At 45.9% G+C, this 24922-nt stretch overlaps 1 protein-coding gene across 1 annotated transcript in view; it reads right to left on the minus strand.

Moving 5' to 3' along the window:
* The window catches only part of LOC143940357 (somatomedin-B and thrombospondin type-1 domain-containing protein-like), a 160641-nt gene that overhangs the window by 93109 nt on the left and 42610 nt on the right, over positions 1–24922 (minus strand). The window lies entirely within an intron of this gene.

Genomic DNA, 24922 nt, shown 5'->3' on the forward strand with positions numbered 1-24922 from the left:
ACCTGGTGCAGTAAAACATGGTGTAAAACAAAGTTCCTGTTTTCTGAAAGTGCGCCAAAGATGAAGCATGTGGGACTTTTGGTGCGCTTTCAGAATATGCAAAAAAAAAAACACTCAGTCTAATAGAAATCTATAGGACTGCAGCTATAACTGCAGGTAAAATGTAGGAAACCCCTATTTACATTACAAGGCCCCACACCTCTGGATCCATGCACATTACACAGCCCCCACACCTCTGGACCCCTGCACATTACACAGCCCTCCCCACACCTCTGGAAGAGGAAGATGATTGGAGTTGAGGAGGTCACGCAGCAGGCGCCCCCCCCCCCCGGACCGGGTGAGTCCCAAACCCCAGAGGTCTGATATACTGAGAAGGGGGAGATCCCTGGAATGGCTTAGAGACACCAGGGCCAGACTTGACAGAGAAGTGGAGGGGGAAGATGAGCCATCCCTGACTCAGATTATGGCTGCCATACAGGGATGTCAGTATAAGTTAATCGATCACTTTGAAGAGCTCAAGGTGGAATTTTCCTTCATGAAACATGACATGCAGAAACTGAGGGAGAAGGCACAGGCTACAGACCGCCGTATTGCTTCTCTGGAGGACACTGTCAGGCCTTTAGACATTGCTGTGCAGGTGACAAAAAAGACCCTCTCTGAGCACACTTTAAAAATGGCTGACATGGAAGATCATATGAGAAGGAACAATATCAGGCTAGTGGGGTTCCCGGAGGGGGTGGAAGGCAGACATCCGGAGGAATTCCTAGAAAAATGGCTGATTGAACACATGGGCCTTGACAATTTCACAAACCTGTTTGCCATTGAAAGGGCATATTCCAGGCCGGCCACCTCCAAAGGGAGCCCCCCCCCAGGTCCATGATAGCGAAAGTTCTGCACTTCCAGGACTGGGAGAACATCCTGAGAGGGGCAAGGACAGGCCCTGAAATAACGATTGATGGATGTCATGTATTGATCTATCCTGATTTTTTTTTTTTGGCCATCTTTCCATCGCATAAAGAAGAGATTGAGAGATCTTTCCCTGGTCTACAGTATGCTCTATCCTGCCAAATATAGTGGAAAATATTTTTTCACTAACCCTACTGAAGCTTCGGAATGGCTGTACACCTGAGGCCGGCAGAGAAATAGGGTCTCTCCCTGTCCGCCCTGATAAAGCTGTGTGAAGGAAGCAAGAGGAGGGAGTATGGATACAAGGATAACAATGACATCTTTGGTTATATCTGTTTTTCCTACTGTCTGTTTGATTTTTGCCCTACACTGGTTGTTCCAAAAAGGCAGATTTTCTGGCATCCTGTTTTTTCTGGGGGGGGGGGGTGTTTATGTTTTTTATGTTTTTTGGGGGGCAGAAGATTTGGGACACCCTTGGAACTTTGTGTGCCCAAAGGTATACTGACATCTAAACCTCAATGGTGATCCAGATGCAGGAGTTTTTTTTGGATTTGCTAAGACTGCCACTGATGTTTGCCAGTATTATACCCTGAGCCTGCAGACTGCTCCAGGCATTAGGGGTTTTCTTCAGGACTACTAGAGGAAAAAAGAAAGAGGGGAGGGTACTTTTGGTGCCTTGCCTCTTTGTTGCAAATTTGACTGTTTTTTTTTATCTACAAAGTTTTTGATCTGTCTTTTTTTACCAGGAGCACTGTGCTGGGACATACTGTGGGACACGGTTGCCTCTAGAGTAACCTGGCCTATGTGACAGTTTAAGTCGCATTTTGGTTGGGAGTGTCCGCATTTGGTGTGTTTATGAGGGAACATTTGCATTGTTATGGAAGTTAGCCTCTGTGTGTGTGGGTGGAACTATGGAGCCCTTTTTTTAGTGTTAGATATATCTCAAGGGGGTGAGGGAGCTCCCCACTTTAAAATTCTCTGTTATGGAGGTTTCTCTTAAGATCTTGGCCTGGAAAGTTAGGTTCCTCAATTCAAAATGTAAGCGCTCATTCACTTTTGATTATATAAAGACATATAAACCTCATATAATATTATTTCAGGAGACACATCTATAGGGCTCCAGAGTTCTCTCCTTAAGACTGGCACATATTGCTGGGGCCTATCATGCCATCTATTCATCATATGCCAGGGGGGTATCCACTCTGGTCACCAAGACTATGCCCATATTGATACATGCAGTTTGGACTGACACTAAAGAGAGGTTTGTGGTATTGGGTGATGAATAGATTGCTAACGATTGTAAATTTGTATGTGCCTCCTCCTTTTTCGCTAGCACACCTGGATGACATGATGCAAGTTACCCATGAGGTGGCAGAAGGAAGGATCTTTATAATGGGAGACTTTAACTCTGTGTCCGATCCGGCTTTGGATAGACTGGGAGCGGCCTCTGACACAGCGGCCCCCCTAGCGGGCTGGTTGTCTGCTCATGGTTTTAGAGATGTCTGGCATTTTCATCATCCTGATATCAAGGAGTACTCCTGTTAATCGGAAACACATAAGACACACTTCAGAATAGACACTATCCTGACTGAGGTATGGCATTGGTAAAGGGGGTTTCCTATTTGCCTAGAGCCTAGTGCCACTTGGTCTGGGCCCGAAACCAGGTTTGCGCATCTGGCGGATGGAGGCCAGTTGGCTACAGGAGGAATACATAAACATTAAATGTACAGAGGCTATTAAACATTATTGGGCTGACAATGGTAATTCTGATTCCTCTCTTCTCCAGTGGGAGGCCTTCAAGGCCACGTTGAGAAGGGTGTTTATAGCAGAAGTGCAGGGTTTCTAAAAACAATTAGCTTCCATATTACAGCTTAAGGAGATGGAAGTGACGCTGGCAGGGGCAGAATATGTTAGGGACCCCAGCAGGAAATGTTACTGGCTCTGCAGACCAGAACCAAGGAGTACAAGACTGTTGTGACGGAGCGTAACACAAAACGTAATCTTGCGCAACGTAGGCATATTTTTGAATTTAGCAAGAAGAATGGCAGGCTCTTGGCATACTTGGCATGGCTGGAATATGTACTGGCCTATATTAAATCAGTATATGACAAGTCCAGAATTGAAGTATGTGACTCAACTGATATTCTGAAAGTGTTTGCTCAATTCTATGAGGAATTGTATATGTCTTGTGCTCCTATGGGGATGGGAGAATTGGAGACTTACATGGCAGATGTAGACTTACCTAAGTTGTCAGAGGAAGAAAGTACAGCTTTAGAAGCAGATATTACGGTGGAGGAGGCGATTCTCAGTCATTCTAAAATTTGTAGATGCTGATCAAACGGGGTTTATTCAGGGAAGATGTGCTCAGATGAACATTAGGAGACTTTTTGTGAATCTCCAGACTGCCCATGACAAATCCGGGACTAGATTAGTGGCCTCCCTAGATACAAAAAAGCCTTTGACTCAGTGGAGGGGCCATTTTTGTTCCATCTCCTAGAGTCTTATGGTTTCAGCCCTGTTTTTATTTCATGGGTATGGCTCCTGTATACGGACCTGCTGATTAGAATAAGGGTTAACAGCATTATCTCAGATTAATTTCCTATATTTCGGGGCACCAGGCAGGGGTGTCCACTTTCACCCCTCCTGTTTGCCTGGCTATAGAACCTCTAGCTGTTAAGCCAAGAGCTACTCCAAAGTTGACGGGACTGCGACTTGGAGAATTTGAGGAACGAGTATCCTTATATGGCGATATGCTTATATTTGCACGATCCGAGGCCTTCGTTATCAGAAGCTTTCCGATTGATTCAGGAGTTTGGGGACTACTCCGGATTCCGAATTAATTGGAATAAATCCTCCCTCTTCCCGTCAGACTGACCCATCCCATTGTCCACCTCTTTCAGGTACTTGGGAATTGAGGTTCAGCTCCCCATTTCTAAATTCCTTGAAACAAACTTGACGCCAGTAACAGCAAACTTTCGAGAGAAGTGCAGAGATGGCAGAATTTACTGATTACCCTGTTGGAATGGATAAATCTGGTTAAGATGATTTTTCTTTCCAAGTTTCTGTACATTCTCTCGAACTTGCCAGTTTTTGTGACATTACGAATCTTCAAGCAACTTGACTCCATCATTGTGGGCTTTCTGTGGGGTTCCAAGGTACCCAGTGTATCGTTGGCAGTTTTGAAACTACCAGTCAGGATGAGTGGAATGGCCCTTCCTGATCTATGGTCTTATTTCATGGCCTTGCAGCTAACTTTTTTGCATTGGCGACTGTTTCCAAAAACACCCAATGCCACTACCCTACTTGGCAGCAGTGGCCACCTCACAGGAAACCCTACAAAACATGTTATACAGGAAGGGGATCACGGGGAGGAAGACAGGTACGGTTATGGCACTTCCTGGGAAAGTGTTTCACATATGCTCTCAATGGAGAAAAGACGATCCCCTGTGGTTGTCCCCTAATAGCCCCCCGTGGAATAATGGAACCCTAGAGGAATTTCTTAAATTACCAGATGGGCACAGTACCTGGGCTAAATATGGCATAAAATACCTACACCAAATCTACCAGGATAATCATCTCTGTACCTTCAAACAACTTAGAGAACAATTTGGAGTACCTAGGACCTGGGTCTTTCGCTATGCGCAGCTGCACCATGCAGCGATCGCACAGTTTGGGGCAGGGAAACCATGGTACAGAATATGGACCTGGAGAAGGTTCTGATTGATCTGGATCCAGTTAAGTGAATCTCCAGATACTATGGGGCAGTGGGCCTGGGAGTGACGGCTACAACCTCTAGACCCATGACGCGATGGGTGGCGATTGTCCCGGAGTTGTCAGAGGAAATGTGGCAGGAGGTACCCGACACATATTTGGTGTCTGTTGTCTCCTCCACAGATAAATTTATACAATTCCATTACCTGCACCAGCAGTATTATACACCAGCTAGACTATACCGAATGCAACGGAAGGACTCAGCTAATTGCCATAAATGCAAGGAGGCGGAAGGCACTTTCATACATATGGCCTGGGAATGCAAAAAAGTAAGACCATTATGGTCACAGGTGACTGCTTTTATTTTTGATCATTTTGATCTGCCTAACATTTGTTCTCCTCTAAGATGTCTTCTTGGGGTCTTCAAGGAAGGAGAGATGAACACAAACACAAAACTATTTCTTAGGATCCTATTTTTTGGGGTGAGGAAACTCATTGCCAGATGATGGATACATGATGAACAGTTGACAATGGGGATGTGGATAAAAATAATAAATGCTGATGTGCTGATGTATAAAATGATATATGAAGCTAGAGGGGCTCCCAAGAAGTTCAGAAAGGTATAGTTTAGATGGGTTGACTCTAAGAATACATTGGAAGAAGAGAGAGAATAGACCGTTAGACTGCTTGGGACTACTCTCAATTTTGTAACTACGACAGAGGGAAGAAAGAGAGGACACTATTTAATGTGAACAGAGGTGGGGCTTCTCCATTCTACTGAGTGTGACACTGAATGCGGACATCCCTTGGGGTGAGGTTTTTTCAGGGGGTTATACAAATGGTTCTGGTTCTAGGTTGGGGATAAAAAAAAAGAGCGCATATACTTTTGAGAATGACAGATATCACATATACTGCCTGTATAAATACTTGTATGCACAATAAAAATCTTGGACCCCTGCACATTACACAGCCCCCGCACCTCTGGACCCATGCACATTACGCAGCCCCCCACCTCTGGACCCCTGCACATTACACAGCCCACACCTCTGGACCCCTGCACATTACACAGCCCCCCCACCTCTGGACCCCTGCACATTACACAGCCCCCCCACCTCTGGACACATGCACAATACACAGACCCCTCAACACCTCTGAACACTTGCACATTACACAGTCCTCCCCCTCCTCTGGACCCCTGCACATTACACAGCCCACACCTCTGGACCCCTGCACATTACACAGCCCCCCCACCTCTGGACCCCTGCACATTACACAGCCCCCCCACCTCTGGACACATGCACAATACACAGACCCCTCAACACCTCTGAACACTTGCACATTACACAGTCCTCCCCCTCCTCTGGACCCCTGCACATTACACAGCCCTCCCCCAACCTCTGGACCCCTGCACATTACACAGCCCCTATCCCCGCAGCTCTACCCCTTCCTACCTTATTCGGGCATACAGTGCAGGAGACACAGGAAAACGGAGTAGGGAGCAGGAGGCAGAATTGTAGAGAGACACAACAGTGCTGAATAGACAGTGGAAGCTACCGGAGTTAATTTTCCAAGTTAACCAGCAGGTGATTAGTTGCTAGGACCACCGAGTAACCAATCACCTGCTGGTTAACTTGGAAAATTAACCCTGGCAGCTCCCACTGTTAATTCAGAGCTGCTGTCTCTCTCCTGTTCGGCTTTTTGCTCCGCTCTGCTGTTAGTGAGTGGCTGGGGCAATCCGGCGGCCGGCCCTGGGTGTCACACTTTGACAGGTGTCACCAGTGCGCAGTCTGCACCCCCCCCCCCCCCCCCCAGCGAAGCCATTCGTCAACTGTGTTTCATATGTTACATATTGCCACACATGAGAGTGAGATCTAGGCCCATTATTCATAGGTAACTCTAAACAAAAAAAAACCTGTAGAGGCTTTTAAAGTGTCGCCTATGGAAAATAAAAGGTACCGTATATACTCGAGTATAGGCCGACCCGAATATAAGCCGAGGCCCCCAATTTACCCCCAAAAAAACTGGCAAACTTATTGACTCGTGTATAAGCCGAGGGTGAGACATGCCTGTCCATCCCTGTGTGTGTGTCCGTCCATCCCTGTGTGTCCGTCCATCCCTGTGTGTCCGTCCATCCCTGTGTGTCCGTCCATCCATCCCTGTGTGTGTGTGTGTCCATCCATCCATCCATCCCTGTGTGTGTGTGTCTCCATCCATCCATCCATCCATCCCTGTGTGTGTGTGTCTCCATCCATCCATCCATCCATCCCTGTGTGTGTGTGTCTCCATCCATCCATCCATCCATCCCTGTGTGTGTGTGTGTCTCCATCCATCCATCCATCCGTGTGTGTGTGTCTCCATCCGTGTGTGTGTGTGTGTGTGTGTGTGTGTGTGTGTGTGTGTGTGTGTGTGTGTGTGTGTCCAGCCTACCTGTGTCCCGAGCCTTTGTCCCGAGCCTCCGTCCCGTGTCGTGCCTTGCCTTCGTCCCGTCCCGTCCCGTCCCGTCCCGTGCCGTGCCTTGCCTTGCCTCCGTCCCGTGCCCTCTTCGTCGGCGGCCATTGTAAAATTCAAAAGCCGCGCCTCCTCCTTCGCCTGTGATAGGCGGAACACTGAATTTCCCAGCAGCCTGTGTTCTGCCTATCACGGACGTCGTATCATCCTCGTCCGTAGTACGAGGATGAGCGGATGCCCGTGATAGGCGGAACACAGGCTGCTGGGAAATTCAGTGTTCCGCCTATCACAGGCGAAGGCGGAGCCGGAGGCGCGGCTTTTGAATCAGAATGGCCGCTGTCTGTCTGCTCGACACGCTGATCGAGCGGGCAGACAGCGATGACTCGAGTATAAGCCGAGGGGGGCACTTTCAGCCTCAAAAAAGAGGCTGAAAATCTCGGCTTATACTCGAGTATATACGGTAATACAAGTTTAACATGTTGGGTATCTATTTACTCAGTCCAACCTTGTCTTTTATGTACTACAAAAAAAATGAAGGTAATTAGTTGCGTTTGCGTGCCCTAAAATGCCCTAAAATAAACTAGTGCATTTTTTTACTGACCTTTTTTTGCATTTCTCAAACCATTGCGTTATTATTGTGTGACATTAAAAAGATGAATTACCACAGTTTTATTCTATGGGGCAAGGGTAGGCAACCTTTTGGAGGTTGAGATCTACCTGGACAACATAGAGGAAAGCAAAGATCCCTGGGGGTGGGTACTAGGCAGCACCCTTAAAAAACCCACCTAGCTCCCAATAGAAAGACATAGACACAGTGTCCTCTCAGCCTGTCCACCTCAGTGGTGGTGTGTCCTTTAAGGGCATATGGGGCGCCACCCTCTCTCTCCAGCCACCCCCCTCTGTGAATAATGGATAGATTCATACATTGTATGAATCTATCCATGGCCGCCACCAACACCCCTATTGAGGCGTCTGGCCCCTTTTTGGACACCGGGCGCCTGAATTCCAGCGGCGGGGGTGTATTTTTGAAGCACCTGATTAGAGTCATAGGCAACTGCGAGTGAAAAGCATTGCGCTCGCAGTCTACCCAAGTGTGTTAGAAAAGTGTATTAATATGCGCTTTCCCAACACTGAACCGGCTCTCCAACAATCAGGTGCGTGCATCTGTTACCCAGGAGGGGAGGAGATGCACAAAGGACACAGGAGCCTCTGTCCGACCCACTGCTCGCCACCATCCCCCACATGCCTGACCCCCCACTGAGACAGTGTAAGTGCCGGGCAGAAGCCGTGCAGGGGGGGGTCACAGTAGCAACTTTTGATGGGCACAGTGCCAGCATTTGATGGGGCACAGTGATGGCATTTGATGGGGCACAGTGGCGGCGTTTGATGGGGCACAGTGGCGGCGTTTGATGGGGCACAGTGGCTGCATTTGATGGGCACAGTCCTGACTTCCCCTAGTATATAGGAACACTGATCAGTCTCCTCCCCCAGGCAGTCCCGCCCCCCCCCCCCCCACAGTTAGAACACACTGAGGGAACACATTTAACTCCTTCCCTGCCAGTGACATTTATACAGTAATCAGTGTCTATTTATAGCTCTGATCACTGTATAAATGTCAGTGGTCCCAGAAAAGTGTCAATGGTGTCCGATCGGTTCACCGCAATGGCACAGTCCCAACAAAAATCGCAGATCGCTGCCATTACTAGTAAAAATAAATAAATAACAATGCCATAAATCTATCCCCTATTTTGTAGATGCTAGAACTTTTGCACAAACCAATCAATAAACACTTATTGTGATTTTTTTTTACCAAAATTATGTAGGTCTAAACTGAGGACATTTTTTTTTTTTTTTATAAATGTGGGGATATTTACTATAGCAAAATAAAAAAATTGTGTTTTTTTTTTTTCAAAATTGTCACTCTTTTTTTTGTTTATAGAGCAAAAAATTAAAACCGCAGATTTTTGTTTGGGTACAGCATCACACGACCACGCAATTGTCAGTTAAAGCAACGCAGTGCCGTATCGCAAAAAATGGCCCGATCAGGAAGGGGGTAAATCCTTCCAGGGCTGGAGTGGTTAAACTGTTAAGTGTACTGCTTTTTTAATAAACAAATATATTGGATTACTACACCATGGAGATTCCTTTATGTTGCATGTGAACGGTATAAGTGAGGATCTGTCTAAGCCCTTGTACACACGGTCGGACATTCCGACAACAAAATCTGTCAGATTTTGTCCGAAACTTGTGTTGCATACACACGGTCGGACAAAGTTGTCGGAAAATCCGATTGTACGTAACGTTATGACGTTATTTCGTTACGACGGGACTACGTTCAGGCTAGTAGCCAATAGCTTTGGTCTAGGAATTTGATCTGAGCATGCGTAGCACTTTGTGCGATCGGAATTCTCTACACACAATCGGACAAAGTCCGATCGGATCATGTTGTCGGAAAGTTTTATAGCCCAGCTCTAAAACTTTGTCCGTCACATATTCCCACAGTCCGATGGAGCCCACACACAGTCGGATTATCCCACAACACGGTCCGATCGGACATTTTCCGTCGGAATGTCCGACCGTGTGTACAAGGGCTAGGATATCACTGGTATCTGCGGAAATCTTTTACCTGTCTGATTGGAGGTACCAGGAGTAGGAATTCATTGCTTGGATCATGGAGTCACATATTACATACGAGCCCAACTAGACCTGTAGGGGTCTTTATCTGAGGTGAGAGGCTGGGGCAAACCACTGGTGCACTACGGATGGTGGAAGTTGCATATGATCTGGATTTATTGGATCCTACCTTCCTTCACACAAGCACTTTCATTCATTAACTTTTTTCTGATTGAGCACTTTATTTATATATTTATATATATATATATTATATATATATTATATATATATTTATATATATATATATTGCATGGTCACTTTAAATACTGTGGCACCTTCAGTGCCGGTTCACACTGAGACAGCACGACTTGCAGTGCGACTTCCTCAGGCGACCTGGACACGACAGCAGCGGCGACTTGCAAAACGACTTCTCTATAGAAGTCAATGCAAGTCGCCTCCAAAGTCATACAGGAACCTTTTTCTAAGCCGGAGCAACTTGAGTCACTCCGATTAGAATGGTTCCATTGTACAGAACGGGACGCGACTTGTCAGGTGGCGAAGTCGCCAGACAAGTCGTCCCAGTGTGAACCGGCCCTTATGGTGCGTGAAGATTACGTTATTTGATGTTTACTTACTGCACTGTCACTTTTGTATTTTGCACTTTAGGATTGAAGATTAATGTTATGTAATTGCTCATTGAGTGAGCGCCACATATAACTATATCTAATAGTAGGTCTCCCTCACGTGTTCAGAGCATGTCAGTTACCAGTAGCAGTGCACACTGTCAAACAGGCTCAGTCTAGGGGTGTTTTTTTTTTAAGTTTTATTGCAGTACTTGAACAGGAAAAGGGGTGAGGGTGCAGGATACTCTAAAAATGCAAGTGGGTAGGAGAAATCCTACAGCAGCCAGTCCATCTGAGACTTTGTAAAAGCAGTTACAGTCCTTGTAGCAAACACTAAACCTCAAAGTACAGGTACACCTGAAGCTCTAGGCAAAGGTCCAACTCACAATGTCCAGAGACAGCTCTCCAACCAGCTTCCCTCCAACACTCTTTAGTTAAAAGGGGACCTTCTCTGGCCCAAATTCTTAATGTAATGCCCTTCAGAAGATGTCTTTCATGCCTCAGTCAAACATGTGCTGAGGCCTGAGAGCAACAGATCTTCATTAGCATAGGCTGCTTCCCAGGGGCAAGAAAAAGAGAGCCTCTGAACAATCTTTCCCAAACATTTATTTTCTCCCCAGGCATCTTCTGGGCACCCCCTCCCAGGGATTGGCTGAGGTCAGGTAAATATTCATAACTCAGTGACTGGACCTCCTACTCTATCTCTGGAAGCTTATGCCAGAGGTAGACAGGAGTAATCACCAAATTTAGGGATAGATCGGATCAGACCTAAAAAACAAATTGCTGCTCAGCTGAAGACAGCAGAGCCCAAAACGATATTTATACATCCTAGGACAGGGTGCTACACTAATATAATTCATTATAATGTATACAGTACTGTGTTAAAGTTTTAGGCAGGTGTGAAAAACATGCTGTAAATTAATGAAGTGCCCTCCTAGGAAGGTGCAGGTATAAGTGTATAGAAGTTTTTGGTTTCCCTGCTTAAAGAGATGGCCAAGTAAATGTATGTGCTGTCTGCTTAATAGAGAGCTGTGATTGGCTAGTGTAGCCTGCTCAATGTGCTCTGATGCTTTCTTATGCTGTCTTGGAGTTACCCTGTGTCCTAGCAACTATGGAAAGTGCCAGACAGTGGGCAAAAACCATACAGATGGGTAGCATGAATATTTATACAGCCCTGGCCAATTACAATGGGATGTGCCCCTAGGCAAGCTGGTTGCCTATATTTATATTTGATGAGCACATGGGCTCTGGGTCTTCCTCCAGAGAGAGAGAGAGGTCCAGGTGGGGAGGGGGCCTGCTGCCCCCCCCCCCCTCAGCACAGGTCACCATGTGGCTTCAGGTGGGCGACCTGAGGGCTTGAACGGTGAAGCTGTAACCCAGGGTTCTCCTGAGAGCTGAATGAGGCCGGATATCCATGGATACTGTCTGGCATCATGAACAAAGGTGATCTGTGTCCAAGGCCTTGTGAGTACAGACCCCCCCCACAAAGGGATCTCAGAGACTGATGTTGCTAAATCCCCCTCTGAGTGCTAGAAGTCAGCTGCTGGGTGTAGGCTAAAGGGGACACTGGCTGGTGTCTTGTAGGTGTAGGGTCCACTAAATTCTTTCTACTACAAAGGGACATGATTCTGTAGTCTGCTACACAGTGCTACTGAGAAAGCTGTCCTCGCGTGTGAATAGTTTAATTTAGAGTATTCTACTATATCTCCAAATAAAACAACAAAACAAATCCAAAAGACTGGTCCATTGGAGACAGTGAATAGAAGAGTGTGTGCACCTGGCTATGTGGGAAATACCCTCGGACTGGCTGAGGATAACACAAGTGGGGAAAAATGCAAGCGGCTCCTGTGGGGGGTAGCACTATATTACGAATATGCTCAGAAAGAGGTGTTAATTATATCAATTAACAAAATAAAACATAGATAAACAGAAGAGAAATCCAAATCAAATTAATATTTGATGTGACCACCATTTGCCTTCAAAACAGCATAAATTCTTCTAGGTACACTTGCAAACAGTTTTTCAAGGCCTTTTCAAGTATGTTGTTCCAAACATCTTGGAGAACTAACCACAGATCTTCTGTGGATTAAGACTGCCTCAAATCTTTCTGTCTCTTCATGTAATCCCAGACAGACTCGATGATGTTGAGATCAGGGCTCGGTGGGGGCTAAACCATCTTTTTTAGGACTACTTGTTCTTCACCAAATACTGGTTTGATTAAAATTTTAATATATATTACAAATATATAGTCTGTGGGGAAATAATTATTTGATCTCTTGCAGATTTTGTAAGTTTCCCACTTACAAAGAAATGGAAGATCTGTAATTTTTATCATAGCTGTATTTTAAATGATAAAGACAGAAAATCAACCAAAAATAATTCAGAAAAAAAAACACGTTATAAATTGAGTTGCAGTTCGGTGAGTAAAATAAGTATTTGATCTCCAAGCAAAACATGACTTAGTACTTGGTGAAGAAACCCTTGTTGACAAGCACAGAGGTAAGAAGTTTCTTGTAGTTGGTTACCAGGTTTGCACACATCTCGGGAGAGATTTTGGTCCACTCTTCTTTACAGATCTTCTCTAAATCTTTAAGGTTTCTTGGTTTCCGCTTGGCAACTCGAAGTTTCAGCTCCCGCCCTAAATTTTCTATAGGATTACAGTCTGGGCACTGTCTAGGCCCCTCCATTACTTAATGTGCTTCTTCTTGAGCCACTCCTCTGTTGCCCAGGCGGTATGTTTTGGGTCATTGTTATGCTGGAAGGCCAATCCAGGATCCATCTTCAGTGTTCTGGCTGAGGGCCCCATCCATTGGCCCCCTCAATTTAGCAGTGTCAGCCTGTACCTTTAGCAGAGAAACCGTCCCAAAGCATAATGTTTCCACCTCTGTGCTTGACTGTAGGTATGGTGTTCTTAGGGTCATAGTCAGCATTTTTCTTCCTCCAAACACGGCAAGTTTAGTTAATGCCAAAGAGCTCAATTTTGGTCTCATCTGACCACAGCACTTTCTCCCAGTTCTTCTCTGAATAATTTAGATCAGGGATCTCAAACTGGCGGCCCTCCAGCTGTTGCGAAACTACAAATCCCATCATGCCTCTGCCTGTGGGAGCCATGATTGTAACATTCAGCCTCGCAATGCCTCATGGGACTTGTAGTTTTGCAGCAGCTGGAGGGCCACCAGTTTGAGACCCCAGATTTAGATGTTCATTGGCAAACTTCAGATGGGCCTGTACATGTGCCTTTTTGAGAAGGGGAACCTTGCGGGTGCTGCAGTATTTCAATCCAAGGTGGTGTATTGTGTTACCAATAGGGATGAGCTTGGTGTTAGAGTCGAACGCATGTTCGACTCGAACATCGGGCGTTCGTTCGGCGAAATCAGAACTTTGTGGACCGTTCGCACCATATTCGTGTGGCGCGAACGGCCCACAATGCACTACGCCAGTGCATTGCTGGCTCATGATTGGCCAAGCATGCACTGTGACCCCGCATGCTTGGCAAATCACAGCGCCGGCAGCGAGGAGAGCCATAATTGGCCACAGGCAGGATGCCTGTGGCCAATTATAGCTTAGGGGGTTTAGTACATGCCCCACACTATATAAGGATGCCTGCAGCGTTCAGGGAGAGAGCAGGATAGGCAGGGACAGTGTGTTCTTTTCTTGTGAACCTAGCGCTGTTAAAGTGGGTGTTGTGTGCCTCCAGCACAGTATACACCTGAAGCTACCCCTTATTGCTGGTGTTGTTCTGTTTCTGTAACACAGGCAGGCAGCTGCAGTAATTACAGTCGGTGTACTGTGTCATCTGCTCAGTGTGCACCTAAAGCTACCCAATTGTTGGTTTTCCCATCTCCCTGCAGGCCATTACTATATCTGGTAGAGTGGATGACCAAGCCCTCCTCATACTCTCTCACCCAGGCTCAGGGTACTAGCAAAGCAGCTGCCAACGCGTCCTCTTCCCTCGTCTCAATGTCATCAGTCATTCCTTTCCTAGACCCACCATAAGGAGTCCCCTGAACTGTTTGAGCACAGTGTTGGGCACATGCTCCAGGAGGATGCCCAGCGTTTTGAAGGCTCTGATGATGATACCCAGCTAAAGGAAGGCAGTAGTGTGAGCGCAGAGAGAGGGGATGCTCAAGAAGGACAGCAATCTGGCAGTCATGTTCCACCAGCTGCAGCATACTGCCAGGTTTGCTCCAGTGATGAAGAGGGATGATGAGTTCACTGACTCCACGTGGGTGCCTGATAGGATAGAGGAGGAGGAGGCACATCTCCAATGAGGCAGGATGCCCTCCGGGCCCAGCTTAGAAGCAGAACACCGACTGAATCACACCGCAGAGCTCCGCCTGTGCAGGGCGCTGCCTCTGTGCATTATTCCAAAAGTTCTTTGGTGTGGGCCTTTTTTTGAGATGAGTGCATCAGATCGCACAACTGCTATCTGCAACATATGTCTCATGCGTAGCTTGCGTGGCCAAAACATTAGCCGTTTGGGCACCACATCCTTGACCAGACATATGTTGACCTGCCATGCAGCTCGTTGGCAAGCGTACCTTAAAGACCCACACCAAAGAACAAAGCGGACCTCTCCTTGCTCCTCATCAGCTGGGATCTCCAACCCCACTAGACCTTCAGTCCTCTCTGAAACCTGCACTGAGAGGAATGAAGGTGTAGAATTAGGTGTGTCACAGCCAAGTACTTGCGGGCACTCTGCTAGCAGTACACCGATGTCCAATTGTACCAGGCAAATTTCCTTGCCCCAGCTGCTGGACCATCTAAAGAAGTTCACTCCCAGCCATCCACATGGCCAGCGGTTGAATGCTAGCTTGGCTAAATTGCTAGCACTTCAGCTGTTGCCTTTTCAGTTGGTAGACCCCTTCCGTGAGTTTGTGCAATGTGCGGTTCCTCAGTGGCAGGTCCCCAAATGACACTTTTTCTCACAGAAGGCAATTCCGGCTCTCTACCGGCATGTGGAAGTTAATGTCCATGCCTCGCTGGACAGGGCGGTCAGCGGTAAAGTGCATATTATCGCTGACTCATGTTCCAAAAGGCAAGAACAGGGACGTTACCTATCTTTCATGGCCCATTGGGTCACTCTTCTGGCAGCTGGGAAGGATGCAGGACAAGGTGCAGTAGTGTTGGAGGTTGTTCCGCCACCACGCCTCCAAAATGCTACTACTGATTGTGACACACCTCTCTCCTCCACCCCCTCCTCTTCTTCTTCCTCCATGGCCTCTTCCAGTGCTTTGTCCTCAGAACCAGCGGTGCTCTATAGGCGTTCAAGGGGCTACGCAAGTACACAGGCAAAAAGAAGCCATGCCGTGCTTGCACTGGTTTGTTTGGGGGACAGGAGCCACACTAGGCCAGATATTTTGTCAGATCTGCAGGGGCAGGACGAGAGGTGGTTGACGCCTCGCCAGCTTAAGCCAGGAATGGTGGTTTGTGACAACCTCCTCTCCGCCCTCCTACAGGGACAACTTACACACACAGCAGAGGGCCATCAATGAGTACCTGTGCAACTACGGCACCAGGACAGGGGAGCTTGGTTTTTTTCACCACGCCAGTGGGGCATGATCAGGGATGCATGCACCCTCCTGTCACCATTTGAGGAGGCCACGAGGATGGTGAGCAGTGACAGTGCATGCATCAGTGACACTGTACCTCTTGTCCACCTGTTGGAGCATACACTGCGTGGAATAATGGACAGGGGATCAAGGAGAGGGACCATTACTGGCTGGCCACTCTCCTTGATCCACAGTACAAGGACAAAATCCTCTGGCTTACTGGGTCTTAAGGATGGCTCACTGGCCAGAGCTTGCACAGTATGCAATTGAGCTACTGGCCTGTCCTGTATCCAGCGTTCTTTTGGAACACACCTTCATTGCTGCTGGAGGCTTTGTAACCGATCACAGGGTGCGCCTGTCCACCGACTCGGTTGATCGACTGACCTTCATAAAGATGAATCAGTCTTGGATCACCCACAGCTACCAAGCACCTGAAGCTGATGTAACCGAATAATTTTTTTTGAAATGTCACATACCTTCAAGACTGCCTATGCTGATGCTGAGTGAGTGTCCTGTTATGTTGACTGACTATCCAATTTTTGATGCAATGATTTGCAGCAGGTCTCATTCCTGCACTCCAACTAGAGTATCTGGGAGAGGTTGCAGTGTCGTGGCACCAGTGCCTAAGGCCAATTTTTACAATTCTTGATATAATATTTCACAGCAGGGCCCGTTCCTGCGCCCACCGAGAGTAACTGTGAGGACTTATAGTGTTGCGGCACCAGCACCACCACAACCACCAAAGGCCCAATTTTTCTACCACTGTTCAACAATGGCATGTAATTGCAATTCTTGATATATTTGTTCACAGCAGGGTGCTCAAGTGCCCACCAAGAGTCACTTTGAGGGCTTGAGTGTTGTGGCAACACCAACACCTTAGGCCCACATTTCTGCAGAGCATATAGGGCAGGCCCCTACTTTCAAACATCCAACTTACAAATGTCTCCTACTTGAAAACTGAAGGAGACAACAGGAAGTGAGATGAAAAAAGATGGACGGCCCAAAAAATTATACAGGGGTGATAACCCTTCCTTTTGTTTTCCAAAGAGCTACACTTTAAAATGTACCAGTTCAAAATTACAAACAGATTCTACTTAACACAACAAACCTACAGTCCCTGTCTTGTTTGCACCGCCTGTATTCTGCTGCTCTGAGTATATAGGGCCTGGGGGCCCCACGCCTTTCCTTTTTTTAATTTGGGTACGGGGTTCCCCTTAATATCCGTACAAGACCCAGAAGGGCTGGTAATGGGCAGGGGGGGGCTACCCATGCCATTTATTTCTCAATGATTTCCATCCGTATTGCCGGAACCAGATATTACATTAAAACCGCAAGCAGTTTTAAATGACTTTTTTTCCGTTAAATGTCATTTTTTGCAGGGACTGTTCTAAACATGGGAAACACGTGCCACTTCACAGGCATACTATAGACACCCCACAGGCACGATATTTAAAGGAATATTTAACCTTTTTTTTCACTTTAATCTTCATTAAAATCAGTGCTCCTGAAAAAATAGCCGTTTAAAAAAAAATGGCATTGATCCGTGTTCCCTGGGGCAGGAGCCGGGTCCCCAAACCCTTTTTAGGACAATATCTTGCATATTAGCCATTAAAATTAGCACTTTTTATTTTGAACGTTCGAGTCCCATAGACTTCAATGGGGTTCTAAAGTTCGTACGAATTTTAGGTCCTTCGAAAGTTCTGGTGCGAACCGAACCGGGGTGTGTTCGGCTCATCCCTAGTTACCAATGGTTTGTTTGGTGACTGTGGTCCCAACTGCCTTGAGATCATTTACAAGCTCCTCCCATGTCGTTCTGGGCTGATCCCTCACTTTTCTCATGATCATCCTTACCCCATGAGCTGAAATCTTGCACGAAGCTCCAAACCGAGGGCGATTGGAGATTATTTTGTATTTCTTCCATTTGCAAATAATCACTCCAACAGCTGTCTCCCTATCAGCAAGAAGCTTATGCAGGTCTACAATCTTGTCCCTGACATCCTTTGACAGCTCTTTGATCTTGTCCATGATGGTGAGGTTTGAATGAAAGAAATTGATTCTGTGGACAGGTGTCTCTTATACACATAACGAGTTGTTGTTAGGAGCACCTTTTTAAATTGACAGGACTATTCTGTGTACCACACAAGCACCTACTGTAGCCAGTCTGTGGGAGCCAGAAATATTGTTGGTTGGGGAGGAGATCAAATACTTATTTTATTCACAGAACAGCATCTCAATTTATAACAGTTGTATCGTGTTTTTTCAGGATTTTTGGTTGATATTCTGTCTCCATCATTTAAAATACACCTATGATAACAATTATAAGGCCCTCAAATTCTTTGTAAGTGGGCAAACTTAAACAATCTCCAGGGGGTAAAAAAAAAAAATTTCCCCACTGTGTATGTATATGTATATATATATATATATATATATATATATATATATATATATAAATACCTAACCACACAATATAATAGCATTATGGTGGGTTACATATATCTAAACTTCATAATTAAAAGAATGTCAACCTGTGGTAAAGTAAGTAAAAAAAATTGCAGAATATTCAGAAATGTTTTAGCAAACATGTGAGGTTGAAGAAAGGAGTCCTATATTTTAGCCCTTGTACACACGGTCGGAGAATCCGTCGGAATGTGTCCTATCGGACCGTGTTGTCGGATAATCCGACTGTGTGTGGTATGCATCGGACTGATTCCATCGGAATATCCGTCGGACCCAATTTTCCAACTTGTTGGAAATATTTTCCAACCAACTGGTTCGATCGGACATACTCCGATCATGTGTAGAGAATTTTGATCGGACCAAGTGCCACGCATGCTCAGATCAAATTCCTACATCAAAGCTATTGGCTACTAGCCTGAACGTAGTCCCATCGTAACGAAATTATGTCATCACGTTCTGAATGATCGGATTTTTCGACAACTTAGTCCGACCGTGTGTATGCAACAGTTTCGGACAAGATCCGACGGACAAAATCTGGATTTGGTTGTCGAAATCTCCGACTGTGTGTACAGGGGCTTAGACATCAGCAGACCTGCACTTATTCTTTTCTCATCTATGTACTTGTACTTTATGTACTGGCAGCCAGTAAAAAACAGGCAATTTTCTCCTGCCAGTAAATGCCAGTAAAAAGAAAAGGTAGCCAGTAAAAAATATGGCTGTGATTCTCACCACAGTGTGTTTGGGTGGCTCTGGTGGAGGTGGTGTCTGAGCATGTCCTGAGAAAGGCAGGAGTCCTGTCCCTGAGCTACTTGCTTACTATATCGAAAATAAAATAAGAAATATGTTTTTTGCCTTATTATCTACCTTAAATCACATTGCTAATTACATATTGTATTTGTTTGTAGCCTAAATAGTGAAATTTGTACTTAAAACTGTAATTTTGTAACTTTTGCAAATGCCAGTAAAAACTTGGCTGTGCCAGTAAATTTTGGGCGTTGTGTCAATAAATTTAAATCTGTTAGGTTGTCAACAATGTGCTTAAGAATGGTTGGCAGTTAACAACAGGTAAACCAAATTGAGCACTATTAGGTTGTTGCCAAGAGGCAACTGTTATTTTTTGCACCTACTAAATTGATATTCATAAAAAAAAAAATCAAACGACTGTACAGGATATTAGAGGCTGAGAAATGTCTAAGTAAGCAGTGTGGTATGTAATATGGTGAACATTTCAGTGGAGAACAGTGCCTAGGGCAAGCAAGAGGCAATTTCTGGCATGATGGTAGCATAGAAGCAACACAAACTGCAGCCAGTATGGATAAATGTGTAATCTCTGGCAACCAGTAAGAGCAAATTACATCTGGATACCATGCACATATACTGTATATGTTTAACTAAATTATTAGCTACCACATGCAGAAGACCAAAGGCTGCTCAATTTTACGCCTTCCTTTAAGGTTTCGAACATTGTGCAGGCATACTTCCACATGCTACCAAGTTTGGTGTCCTGTCAATGTCCTCTTAATATAGCCCATATAAGGCAGCAAAATAACCTGAAAAGTCAGACAAATCCCAGATACGTTTTCACTTTGAAATCTGCTTCTATGCAGCGATCTAGTGTACAGCAGCTATAAATATACCCCACAGTGGTCTGCAAACTTTCTGCCAAGCATATGATTGAAAAACAAAATCGAGAAGCTTTGGGCAAAACCCCAAATTTGATCATAAATGTGCAATGTTATTGTAAATTAAAATGTATCAATGGTTTAAAAACCAAGTTTCAATGTATAGCTTTGAAATAGTGTGTGTGTGTGTGTGTGTGTGTGTGTGTGTGTATATATATATATATATATATATATATATATATATATATATATATACACACAAACACACGGTTGTGCTCATAAGTTTACATACCCTGGCAGAATTTATGATTTCTTGGCCATTTTTCAGGGATTATGAATAACACAAAACACATTTCTTTCACTCATGGTTAGTGTTTGCCTGAAACCATTATCAATCAACTGTGTTTACTCTTTTTAAATCATGACAACAGAAATTACTCAAATGCCCCATATCAAAAGTTTACATACCCTGGAATGTTTGGCCTTAGTACAGACACAGAAATTCTGTGCTGGTCATGTCTCATGGAGACAGCCAGTCACAGATCGCTGTAAATGGCCAATCACAGCGTCCGTTTACAGCGCGATCGGCGTGTCCAATGAGAGATGATCTCATATGTAAATATATGAGATCATCTCTCATTACCAGCTCTCCCTCCTCACACAGACAGTGTGTGAGGAGGGAGAGATGAATGGCTGCAGCGGCAGTGAGTAAAAAAATTAAAAAACGAAAATAAAGTGCCCACAATACATGTCACTGCCATCTGTCCCCACAGCCACCTGTCCCCACAGCCACATGTCCCCAGTGCCATCTGTCATCAGTGCCACCTGTCATCAGTGCCACCTATCAGTGCCACCTATCAGTGCCATCTGTCATCAGTGCCACGTATCAGTGCCATCTGTCATCAGTGCCACCTGCCAGTGTCACGTGCCATCTGTTATCAGTGCCACGTATCAGTGCCATCTGTCATCAGTGTCACATGTCATCAGTGCCACGTATTAGTGCCATCTGTCATCAGTGCCACATATTAGTGCATCTGTCATCAGTGCCACGTGTCAGTGCCACGTATAAGTGCCACGTGTCATCAGTGCCACATATTAGTGCCATCTGTCATCAGTGCCATGTGTCATCAGTGCCACATATTAGTGCCATCTGTCATCAGTGTCATGTGTCATCAGTGCCATGTATTAGTGCCATCTGTCATCAGTGCCACATCAGTGTCACATGTCATCAGTGCCACGTATCAGTGCCATCTCTCATCAGTGCCACGTCAGTGTCACGTGTCATTGTCCTGGTGCTCCAGGGCCTTCAAAAGTGTAATAGGTAGTCAACAAATTTATGCTCCTAGAACACGTGATGGTGCTCCCTGCATGTTGGGCCTCTCTGAGTGGCTAGGCTGTGGCAAAGTTCCACACATGTGGTATAGTAATACTCAGGAGGAGTAGCAGAATTTATTTTGGGGTGTCATTTGTGGTATACACATGCCATGTAAGAGAAATAACCTATTACAAATGACAATTTTGTGGAAAAAAAATCTTAATTTTGCAAAGAATTATGGGAAATTATGGGAAAAAATTACAACATCAAAAAGCTCACCATGCCTCTTACTAAATACCTTGGAATGTCTACTTTCAAAAAAGGGGTCATTTGGGGGGGTATTTGTACTTTTCTGGCTTGTTCCAGTCGCCTAATTCTAAGCCGTACTTCATCAAAGAATAGGAACGAGATCTCCAGTGTGAGTTCTCTAATAAACAACTAAATCATTTATATTATTTGACTCACTCTAGCTCAGTAAAATCTAAGACACAAGAGAACAATTACAAACTGCACACATGATGGTATTGGGTACCAGCGACTTTGGCTAGAATCTATCCTATGGTTTCAGAGCTTTGTTGGAGGGGGTGTGGACAAAAGGGCACAATCATACACATTTGGTGGGACTGCCCACTGCTACGACCTTTTTTGGTCATCGGTTAGTAAACAGGTTTCTGATGGTCTTGGTGTGGTCCTCCCTTATTCCCCGATACACTTTCTTTTTGATGTCCCCCTCATACCTGTATCTCGTTATAAGAAAAATAGGATTTTTTGTACTCACCGTAAAATCCTTTTCTCTGTAATTCACCGACCGACACAGCTCCTCTCTTAGCCATTGGGTTGTTACGCCCACCTTTAGGAGAATACTAGGCATTACATGTTATGTAACACACAGAACTTTCCAGTTCCACCCAGGGGGCAGTCCCTTGGGTAACAACCCTCTAGCCTGCCATGCAGTCATTAGTATTTCAACAAGCAATATAACGTAAAGAGAAAAAGGAGGGGCAGGTGCTGTGTTGGTCGGGGAATTACAGAGAAAAGGATTTTATGGTGAGTACAAAAAAATCCTATTTTCTCTTATATTCACCGACCGACACAGCTCCTCTCTTAGCCATTGGGACGTCCCCAAGCAGTGCCAAACGAGGGGTGGGAAAACAGCATAAAAAACTTCATCCACCATGGCAAGTGGGAACTAGTGAAACTTTACCCACAAAAAAACAGCAGTGCGTGGAAGAATCCACCACAAAACCAGGGTACCCTCAACATGAGTGACTACCCACAACCGCACCAAAACCCTGCGGAATGTAATGCAACAGTGCATTAACTTAACAGTACTGCGTTTTTATCGAAAAAACAGGAAAAAATAAAAATATTGCATGCTCAATTGCAACTTATATGGCCGCCTGCAAAACTTTGCGGCCAAAACAGGCATCAGCCGACGCACTGATGTCTACTTTGTAGAATTTGGTAAAAGTGTGGACAGACGACTAGGTCGCCGCTTTACACACTTGAGCGACAGACGCTTGGTGTCGGAAGGCCCAAGACATTCTGATTGCCCTTGTGGAGTGGGCCGTGACCAGAAAGGGGGGCACCTGCCCCTTCAAGGCATAGGCTTGCACTACAATTTGTCTGATCCACCTGGAAATGGTGGCCAACGAGACCGCCATGCCTTTCTTTGGATCAGCCACTGAAACAAACAGCGAATCTGATTTCCGGAAGGGAGCCGTGGCAGACAAATATACCTTCAGAGCCCAAACAACGTCCAGAGCGTGAAGGGCCACCTCTTTAGGATGTGTCGGCTTAGGACACAGAGACGGTAACACAATGTCCTATGATGATATGAAAAGCTGAGACCACCTTCAGCAGAAAAGATGGTTGCGGATGCAACACCACCTTATCCTTGCGGATAACCAGATAGGGCGACTTGCAGGACAAGGCCGCCAGTTCCGAAACCCTCCTGGCCGATATGATGGTCACTGAAAGACCACTTTCTGGAAAACTGGTGACTTAGATAGTCCGCCTGCCAGTTCTCCACTCCCAGGATGTAAATGGCCAACAGGGCCGGTACGTGTCGCTCTGCCCACCGAAGTATGTAAGCAACCTCCCGTGAGGCGGCTGAGCATCTTGTTCCTCCTTGGTGATTGATGTATGCCACCGCGGTGGCGTTGTCAGACTGGATCCTGATCACACGCCCCTGCAGTCTCATCGACCATGTGGAGAGGCATAGCCTGATCGCTCTCAGTTCGAGCCGATTGATTGGCAACTTGGATTCCTCCGTCAACCAGAGGCCCTGAGCCACCTGAACCCCCATCACTCCACCCCAGCCGGATAGGCTGACGTCCGTTGTGATCACCGTCCATTTCAGAGGTAGGAACGACTTCCCGGACTGAAGCACTGGGGACCTCAGCCACCAGATCAGTGAATCTCTGACTAACTGGCTCACCTGGATCTGTCGATCCAGGGACAACGGAGATTTGTTCCACTGTGTCAAAATCTCCTTCTGCAGAACTCTGGTGTGGAACTGGGCATACGGTACTGCCTTGAAGGAGGCCACCATGAGTCCCAGGACTCTCATGCAGAAGCGAAGCTACGACCACTTGCGGTTCATCAGCAGATTTACCGCGGCTCTGAGAGTCTGCAGCTTGTCTGAAGGGAGAAAAACTCTCGCTTCCCTGCAGTCCAGCAGCAAACCTAGGTACTCCAAACGCTGGGTCGGTATTACCACCGACTTCTTTAGGTTTAACAGCCACCCAAACTCTTGCAGGGTCTGCATGGAGATCGCCACGTCCTACTCTAATTCTGATGCAGAAGATGCTCTCAGGAGAAGTAGATATCCCACGATCGTAATCTCACATTGCCACAGCAACGCCAAAACTGCAGCCAATAACTTGGTAAAGATGGGGGGCTGATGCCAAACCAAAAGGGAGAGCCACAAACTGGTAGTGGGCTTCCCCAACTGCAAACCCGCAGAAACTTTTGATGCTGGAGGCATATGGGTATGTGCAGGTACACATCCTGGATTTCCAAGGACGCCAGGGAGTCCCCTTGATGGAGTGCAGCGACTACTGAGCGAACTGATTCCATTCTGAACCTCTGCACTTTCACAAAGTGATTGAGGGCTTTTAGATCCAAGATTGGACGTACCCCTTCCTTCTTGGGAACTACAAACAGGTTTGAGTAGAACCAGGTTTGAGATGAAGTACTATGTGGTTGGGTAGAAGTCAAAGAACGTAGGGAAACCTATTAAATCATTTACAGAGCATACAAACTTCATACAGAGAGTGTCTCTGAGAGGAACTGAACACAACACAACACCGCTGCAAGTCTAAATTGCTAGCTAATAAGGAACCATATACAAGCATCAGGCACCGTTCACACTTGTGAATGGGGCTGTTCATGATTAGCTGTGAGAGACCCGGCAGGGTTTCCCTGTGATTAACTGCAGGTGGGAAGCCCCATTGAAAACAATAGGGGGTAGGCAGCTCCCACAGCTATTCATGGCTGCTTATGTAATCACCCAACCAGCAGATACCTGCAAATTATCGTCCTTGGGAAATCTGCATATAGGGCCGATCATTCAGGTAATTGCTCCATGCAAGTGTAGCGCTTACCCCCAAAAGTGCTGCTAAGAATATGCCCAGGTTTCTCACAGTAGTACAGAGGTTGCCAGTGTAAGGA

This window comes from Lithobates pipiens, unplaced genomic scaffold, assembly GCF_037356315.1.
Source record: "Lithobates pipiens isolate NorthernLeopardFrog02 unplaced genomic scaffold, aLitPip1_a1.2 Scaffold_3, whole genome shotgun sequence".
Classification (NCBI taxonomy): Eukaryota; Metazoa; Chordata; class Amphibia; order Anura; family Ranidae; genus Lithobates; species Lithobates pipiens.